The sequence below is a fragment of the Copadichromis virginalis genome, linkage group LG15 (assembly GCF_057382275.1).
Source record: "Copadichromis virginalis isolate Kocher_CV1m ecotype Utaka linkage group LG15, C_Virginalis_male_GT1.1, whole genome shotgun sequence".
NCBI classification, from domain to species: domain Eukaryota; kingdom Metazoa; phylum Chordata; class Actinopteri; order Cichliformes; family Cichlidae; genus Copadichromis; species Copadichromis virginalis.
Window position 1 is genome coordinate 23646800 of NC_140632.1, and position 7722 is coordinate 23654521.

A 7722-nucleotide genomic window follows, 5' to 3' on the forward strand; every position below is an offset into this window, starting at 1 on the left:
TTGCAAAATCCTCTTCTGGATGGTGACGCACGTAGGCTCGCAGGGTTTGTGACAACGGGCCCTCCCGCAGGCCCAACAGCATCTGTTCCTGTAAACACTTTTCAGTAGGTGCTTGATTTGGATTGCGCTGTTGTAGCCTGCAGTGCAACTCCCTCAACCTTAAGGTAAAAGATTTTACCGACTCATTTTGTTTTTGTATACAGCTAAAAAACTGCGACCTCAAAACCGCTAGGGAGTTATTGTCACCATATAGAGAATCTAGATATGCGAATATTTTCCTAATCTGGTCTTTTTCTTCTAACACGCTTACTTGACGCTTTGCCTCACCGCTTAAAGCCCCAATTAAAATTTCTACTTTCCGGGCCTCAGCTATTTCTTGAGCATTCAATAAACCTTGTATTTGTTCTTTCCAATCTCCATATGAAACATCTGCTTCAGGACCCTTATATTTTGGTACCCAAGGGGCACCCGGATACACCGGCATCATCATCTCTATATCTGCACTCCAGGTGCGGAACACTGCTCCCCAAACTTGTATCCTGTCGACAAACGCCAAAATTATGTAGCCGCTAAACTGGTGGAACTAAATCTTCACCACCACGCCTATACAAGCAGAAAGGGGAGTGAGTGGGTCAGAGCTCAGAGGACAGAAATTTAGCTGGCTTCAAACACACCATTTATTTTCAGGATAAAACACAGTCAGAACCCCAAATACAAGCTAAAATCCCCGTATACAATAAAAATAGTGTTTACAACCCGCTAAAAACCCTGCCGGCAGGAATGATTAAACGCTAAAAACACAAAGCTAAATGAATGTTTTTCCCTATACTAAAAACTCCCCCCCAGGGTCCTAATTCTCCCAGTCCCGCAACACACGGGCAAATTCTCCTGAGCTGAGAGAGACAGGAGAGGAACTCCTCTTCCGGGATGTGGACTCTCGCCAGCAGAAGACCAGGGAGGAGGCTCCTATCTCCACCTGACTGTGCGCAATCGTGCAGTCCAGCTACTCTCCACCTCCGCGCACGGCCTCCCTCGTAGCTCCGCCAGATGCAGGCAGAGGCGTACCCCTGCCCTACTGTGGATTTCACGCGTCGCCTCCCACGGTCGCTATTCTGTCCGTCGGGACTGGATCGCCGGGTTGTGCTGGCCGATCGCCGAATGTCTCGTGGCGCCCCACAGTCAGGCCAGAGGTCCTTCTTCTCATATGCTGGCTTGCACACGTTTTGTTTTCCAGCTCTCCACTTTTCGTGTGTCTCTCTCTTTTTAGTCTTTGCGCTCACTATCTCCCTTAAGTCAGTTTGGTGGCTGATAGGCCACCACGGGGAACGCCCCCACCTCACAGGTGCCTACAATTGTCCGCTTAATCCACAGTGGAATAATAAAAAACATATTGTTCAATCAACACTAAACACACACTATAAATATGGAGATAAAATCATGCAATAGGAATATCAATAAACAAACATGCAATATCACTATTACAATAAAATCATGCAAATAAAATCGACACCCTGTACCAACACAGTCTGATCCAAAACAAAATATAAAAACACAATTTTCCACTGTGTGACATTAATAAGTTTGAAACCACCACTCAACCCATTTGAGTTCAGATATATACACTTAAAAGGGCAGGTGCAACAAGCCAAAAATAAAATTAATAATAATGTTGTCCCCTGTTGAAGAAATAGACAAATCTACAGAGGCACAAGAGGCCAGGTCCAGCTCCATAGAGCGAAGACTAACAGAAAAGGGGCAGGAGATGCATGAACAGGAAGCCAAGAAAAATGAAAGGTCATTTAGCAAGGCATATGAGTCCTGGAAGGAGTTAGCAAGAGGAGTTAGAACAAAGCTGAAAGGTTTCTGCTCAAACGAAGACCTTGTTAGAACACAAACGGACATTAAGGCTAAAGAAGTATTAATGCATGAACTGTATGAGCCTATCCGACGTAATCATACTTCTACTCCAGATGTTGTCAAGAAAATGCGTGTGTTGCCCTAACAACAGAAATTTGTGATCTCATTAGTAAACGACTAGAAGATATAGATAAGACTTTTAATGACAGGCTCGAGAAGGAGCGTGTAAGGATGATATTAAGTAAGGAGGAGTATGGATCTGTTTTTGGGAAAACAGAAACAGTTATTTCAGAGCATTCAAAGGGCTCAGATTCATACTCTGGAGCCACCTCTACGACTTCTAGCAAACGTGTGGATGCCGAAGCTGACCTTGCAGCTAAACTAGAACAGGCGAAGGCAATGCAACGAATACATGAACAGCAAGCCAAGTTGAGTAGCTTAGAGCATGAGTGGAAAATCAAGGAAGCACAAATGATTGCAGAAATGACAGCAAAGCTAGAGGAAGAGAGAACTAAACTGCAACAGCTACAGGCAGAAAATGAGGTAAAAGTAGCAGCAGCCAGAGTGAGAGCTTACAACAACTACGATGGATTGGAAAGCCTTAAGTATGAAGCAGATGACAAATCACAACTTGATAGCCAAATCATTGAATCTCAGAATCCATTGAATCCACAGGCTGAATCATTTCGACCTCAGTGTGCACCACCTGAGATTTTGCAAAAGCAACAGGAGGTCAGCTTAACACAGGAGCTTGCAAGCTTGTTCGTCTCCAACCGTCTGCCTGCACCTGAACCCACAGTGTTCACTGGTAACCCTTTAAAGTTTATACACTGGAAGATATCCTTTATGGCATTGATTGGCCACAAACCCCTCCCCGCAGGAGAAAAAATGTTGTACTTGAAAAGTTATCTTGCAGGTGAGGCACGGAAGGCGGTCGAAGGATTCTTCTATCGAAACTCAGAAGATGCATATCAGGGTGCCTGGGAGATTCTTCAGGAGAGGTATGGAAGTTAATTTGTCGTCCAAAAGGCTTTCAGGGATAAACTGATGAAATGGCCAAAAATAGCTCCCAATGACCCAGTAGCCCTCAGAGAGTTTTCAGATTTCCTTCAAAGTTGTGCCGAGGCCATCCCTCATGTTAAAGGGCTGGCAATTCTAAATGATTGTGAAGAAAATCATAAACTTCTCAAAAAACTACCCGAATGGCTGGTACGCAGATGGGGTCGCGTTGTTGTGGATGAACTAGACAGATGTCAAGAGTATCCACCATTTGCTCATTTCACCAGATTTCTACAAAGGGAAGCTAGAATAGCCTGCAACCCCATTGCTTCTCCCTTCTTATTAACCACTAAAGTAACAGATGAAAGGCTTCCTAAGAGAACCAAGGCACTCAGCACCAATGCTCAAGCTAAGCACTCTGCAGGTAAACCAGGGACCTTAATTTCAAAGCCAAGACCACCATGCTTCGTCTGCAACGATGAAACACACGGTGTCGCCAAGTGCCCAACCTTTGCCACAAGGCTTCCTGATGAAAAGAGAGCTTTCATTCGTGAAAACCGTCTTTGCTTCGGCTGTTTAAGAAAGGGCCACACTAGTAAAGAATGCAAAAGAAGGCACACATGCACTATATGTGGTCGAAATCATCCAACTTGCTTGAACATAGAGAGAATTGAGGGAGCCAGTGAAATGTTAAACAGTGATTCACCATCTGCAGGAAATGAGACAAAGGAAGTCCGTAATGTCATGTCACACACATTGACAAGATACTCCTCAGCTACGTCTAGCATTGTTCCAGTTTTTGTGTCATTGGCAGAAGACCCCCACAGTGAGATTCTCACATATGCTCTGCTCGACACACAGAGCGATTCAACTTTCATCTTGGGAGATCTGGTCTCTGCACTAAATGTGAAGACTCAGCCAGTGCAATTAAGGCTCAGTACAATGACAGCAGTAGACACAGTCATAGCTAGCAAAGTGGCTTGTGGATTGCAAGTTCGTGGGCTCCATAGTGAGTCGCATGTTCAGCTACGCCAGGCATACACAAGGGATTTCATCCCAGTCGATAAGTCTCACATTCCTACAAAGGACACCGCACTTCAGTGGCCACATCTGAGGCAACTGGCAAACAAGCTGCAGCCACTTCAAGACTGTGAAGTGGGATTGCTGATTGGCTATGATTGCCCATCAGCACTGGCCCCTCTAGAAGTCATTGTAGGGTCAGAAAACCATCCATTTGCTCAAAGAACCGTGCTTGGCTGGAGCATCATAGGATCAGCAAATCCATATCTTGATAGAAAGGAACATCAAAGCTTTGTACACAGAGTGGCAGTAAAGGAAATGCCATTGCCTCCGGTCAATGATGTGTTAAAGGTCCTAGAAATGGATTTCAGCGAAAGAAACTATCAAGATAAATATGTTTCTCAAGATGATGTTCATTTTGTAAAACTCCTCGGCAGCACAATCACAAAAAGGAAGGATGGACACTATGAGATGCCACTTCCTTTCAAGGGCAGCTCTCCACCCATGCTGCCAAACAACAAGCGACTGGCTGAAGCTCGTTTGCAACACCTCAAGAGGAAGTTAAGGTCCAATAGGCAGTACCATGACCTAGAGCTGGGCGATATGAGATTTTTTCATATCACGATATGTTTTTTTTTCATTTCAGGCGATAACGATATCTATCACGATATAAGCCAAATAACTATATTTGTAAGATTTAAATGTGCCGTTGCTCACAAGTAAAATGTGAAATAATCAGCAGCTTGTTTTTATTTAAATATTTATTTCCCATAATAAGTTCAACAGGGTAGATGTACTTAAGGAACATGAGACTTTTTCAGATAAATAAAGGCAAATATTGCAAACTACACAAAAGGCAGCCGCTAAAGCGTTTAAGTTTCAAAATAGAACAAACGAAACAGACTAAATTGTCAATTCCACTTATTCTAAAAATAAATCTTAGTTTGTTTTACAGAAGAACAGACAAAACTGACTAACTTTTGTCAATATCAAATAAACTGAGAACTAAAAGGAAATTCTCAATCTCTCCTTGTTGTATAGCTGAGCTTTTCAAACAGTTTTAACAGTTACTTTAGTCTGACAAAAGCCGAATGACGAATTAGCGCTTCCAGTCAGAGACTGAGGCTACGTCCACACGTACACGGGTATTTTTGAAAACGGAGATTTTCCGTTTTCGTTTAAAAAAATAATCCCGTCCACACATAAAGGCAGAAATGAAGGAAAACGCTGCTATGAACATGCCAAAGCAGCAGGTGGCGCTAGATTCCTAACCGTGCAGAAATGTTGGCCAATCAGAAGTCTAGAAGCCTCGGTGGGAAAAAGTAAACAAAGCTGGGGCATAGAAGCAGAACCGAGTCGTATGTGTGGAGGGACAGTAACTGTGTGTATATGTAAGCATTTAAACACTGCAGAGAGTACAATTAACAGTATTGTATTGACGACAAACACCGACAACTAACGCCGAGGAGAGGGGCGGTGCTGACTCACGAGCGAAGCAGCGAGTGAATAAAATCAAACAGCCGTACCAGCCTTATGCTGTTCTGTGGTTTCTAAAGCTGCTTTATCACTGAGTAAATTAAGGAAATTATTTCTAAATGTCGCCTGGAGGACAAACAGATGTTAAATAATACGTCACGTTTCATTTGAGGTTTGATGCTAAACAACAGCAGGACTGTTAGAGCTTATGTTTTTACAGGAATGAATTATTTATGACGTTACAATAAGAGGCAGTTCCAGCAGAAACAGAGCCAGTCACAGGCTGTCACTGCAGAGAAGAAGTTAACTCATTTTTACTTTACTTAGAAAGCTTAGGTCTACTTTTCTGTGCATGTATTTATCCACACAGACAGATTTGGTCTTGATTACGGTTACAGTTTAAAAGCGGCAGAGGTGAATTTAACTGTGTAGCTTTGAAGCGCTCAAAGCAAAATTGTAGAAAAAAACACACAGATGAAACATGGTGGATACATAGACGGACCAACTACAATGACAGAAGACGCGACTTAAATACACACAGAGAACACAGGGAGATTACACACAGGTAGGGAACACAGCTGGGAGTAATCAACAAGACGAGACAGAGGTAAAACTGAACACACACACACACGAGACGCAGACCTTCACAATAAAACAGGAAACAAGAACACTACACAAAGACGCAGACTCGACACTGAGAGACAGACAGAAAATGACACATGGAACTAAACCCACACAAAACATGAGAACACAAATAAATAGAAACATGGAACTCTAATAATAATCATCATAGCACCCAAAACCACAACAATCATTCAAAAATAAACTAACAATCAAAACTCAAAATACTGGTTCGAAACTGACCCAGAACCGTGACAGTAACCCCCCTCCAAGGGCTGGCTCCCGACAGCTCTAAACAAAAACCCAGAACAAAACCGAGCACCAGACCAGGGTGGGCGGAGGGGATCCAGGAAGGAGCGTCCGAAACAAAAAACAAGGAGCACAAGAGTCCAGAGTAAACCAAAAACACAAGAAAACAGTCCAAGAACACAGGACAACAGATCAAAAACAAAACCAGAGCTCAACAAGAGTCCGAGAAAAGTTCAGGGGGTCGACACGGGGGTCGACAACACAAGGACCAAGACAGTTGCACACGGCAACGGCGGCAGAGCAGGCAAAACCAATCAGGAGATTTGTAAAATAGCAATTGTGTATTTTGTTCACCTTGTATATATTGTTCACTGCAGCAGCCTAGTAGGCGTGACAAACCATTTTTGTTGATTAAGTTTTCTCCTGTTTTTCGTTTAGAAAGTTAGGTAAGTGAATTGTCTTTTGGTTGGTTTTCATTTTGTGTAGGAAAGTGTAGGGACCATTAGGGAGTTTTGTTTGTTATTTTTGGCACTGCTCACTGCTGAAGCAAATAAATGGCTTCTTAGCACTTTAAAAGATACTACTGTTTGTGTTCTTTCTTGGGTGGTGCGTGAGTGGGGCCAATTTGTTGTTGCGTTCAATACACGACTAAGAACGTAACACATTGAAGAAACCTGTAGCATGGCACATGGTGGACCCACTTTTCAGTCGGGTTGAGTTCTGGACTTTGACTGGATCGCTGCAGCACTTTGATTCTCTTTAAGCTCTTCTTATGGAGATTTGCTGCTGTGCTTCGGATCATTGTCCTGTTTCCTGACCCATTTTGGTCAAACTCTAGCTGTCATGCACATGGCCTCAGATTTGACTGTAGAATACTTTGGTGTGCAGAGATGTTCATGGTCATCTCAGTGACTGCAAGGTGCCCGAATCGCCACCCCTCCACTGATTCTGTCCTGTAGCTTCATAAAGTAAACAAAGGAAATCGCTGCAGTTTGTCAACAGATCAAAGTGAACTTCTCTTTTTATTGAGTGATATTATTGCTAATAATTAGCCTACACGCTGATCTGCTTTCTAGTGGCTGGAGCTCCAACAGAGTAAATGAATGTGAATGCATGCAAATTCCATTCATTGCTGGTTTCATATATAAAGAGTGAACATCTAGGCTTACAGTGTTGTCTGACAGTCCCTCCTTGGGTGTTTGCCATGCATTCTCTGGACACATAGAAGAAGCAGCAGAAGTCATCTGGTAGTTTATAAGCACTGATGGGTCTTAGATTTGGTAAATCACATAGATTAGATATTATATAGGAAATATATCAAAGTTCGCAAAGATTGTGAAATGGGGGTGTAAATGTTGGATTTTGGGGTTCCTGCATATGTAAGTGTAGAAGGAAATGAGGATTTGTACATATTACCAAAACATTAGGTGAAATTACAGTCATTTAATTTACAGATACCATTAGGCAAAGCTGAACTTAAACCTACAGATCATGGCAGGA